The sequence below is a fragment of the Dipteris shenzhenensis genome, chromosome 13 (assembly GCF_047967505.1).
Source record: "Dipteris shenzhenensis isolate YYH24624 ecotype China chromosome 13, Dip_SZ_1.0, whole genome shotgun sequence".
Classification (NCBI taxonomy): domain Eukaryota; kingdom Viridiplantae; phylum Streptophyta; class Polypodiopsida; order Gleicheniales; family Dipteridaceae; genus Dipteris; species Dipteris shenzhenensis.
In genome coordinates, this window is record NC_141608.1 from 17,069,314 (window position 1) to 17,071,045 (window position 1,732).

A 1,732-nucleotide genomic window follows, 5' to 3' on the forward strand; every position below is an offset into this window, starting at 1 on the left:
TTGGGAGTAAGGTCTTTAAGGCCAGACACTTCTAACATTCGCAATGCTGAGAGTTGGCTCACACCTGAAAGGTCACACACATCGAAGGAGAAGCACTCCAGTGATGTGATTTCAAGAATTTCAGGTGTAAGTTTTTTGCAACCTATGGCTAATACTCTTAATGACGATCATTTTCCCATGCTAGACGGGAGGTTCTGAAGATGCGGGCATAGCAACCACTCCAATCTAGAGAGCCGGTTGAATTCAGAGGGGAGTAGCTCCAGGCATTTGCTGGTCAAAAGGAATCCGTTTAGTGACGAGAGCTGGCAAATTTCGGACGAAAGATCCTTTAGATTTTCACAATTCAAATGTAATATTTCCAATGCTTTGAGTTTGCCGATTTCAGGTGGTAGATTCTTGAGTGCGTCACATTCCGCCAACCAGAGCTCGCGCAGTTGCGACAATTGACCAAGGGTTTGGGGCAAGCTCGTCAAGCTGCCACACCTTCGCACACTTCCTTTGCCTCACCCATCCTTCCTTGTCTTGCCGCTCCCTCTGCTTGCCCCATTGCTTTGCCATTATCTCCCCGCATGAACACCTTCGCTTTGGCGTTAACGGTGATGGACACACCCATTCGGAATTTCTGACCGTCGTTTCTTTGCCATCGCCTCCAAATGATTCCTCCCTCCCTTCAGTACGTATGAGAGAGAGAGAGAGAGAGCTGTGTCAAGTTCAAAAGCAAATTTAGCGACTCCATGTTGGGAGCCTCTTTAGTAATCCGTTTGTCTCATATAACGATAACTTCAAATCGAATTAACATCATTTTTTAGCAATCCATGTCCTAGTGTACTTTGTTATCTCAAGCACTCCAACCATACAGGTGTTGTGCCTATACGTTTGCAGAAGCACTGGGACAATTCAAGGGTTGAGCTGTTAGATTTGCACGGTGAACATTTCAGTTCACTCAAGTTGTCCTATGAAGTTGCTGGTGGAAATTTGGAGTACTTTGCTAATTGCTTATTTTTGTAAAAAATCTATATTCGGTGGATGTCTGCAAGGCACTCTCGAAGCTCCTCATGCATATGGATTGGCAATGCCAATCTCCTACGACTCAGCCCAGCCTTCAAAACCAATTGTGTATTAAAGGATACAGGCTTTTGCTCAACAAAAGATGTTGTAAGAAGTTACTCTTCATCATCGTAACAAACAAACGTCCTCGCCACTGCAATAGAAACCTCCTCATTTCATCCATCTCACTCCTCAATCCTCACCTCATGATTTTGTAGTTTCGAATTCATGACTCCTCAGTACTCTACTCTGTAGCCTAGGCTCTAGAATCTAGCTCCGGTAGCATGCTTGTGAGGAGTCCTCGTGAGTTTAAATATAGTAGCTGCTGCTTTCTCTTCCGCTAAGTCCAGAAACCGACCAGAGGGCTTTTGGTTTTCGTTATGGACCTCAACCGATGCTCGACGATCTCATACTTCTGTCTTTATGAGAATACGCACTCAGCTACTTCTCTTCTCATGTTTAGTAGAGCATCAAAAATCATCTGACATTTCACTCCTCCATTCCATTTCATGCTTCCGAGCCTCGAGCAAAAGAGAACTGCATTCCTTCCTTCCTGGACTGCCTGGGGCAGCAAAAGAGGCAGCGCGTTAACGTGCTGCCTCTTTTGCTGCCCCAGGCAGTCCAACTACCACCACAGCGACTCACCTTTGGACTGCTTGTGATTGATCATCTTCCTCATCGTTCT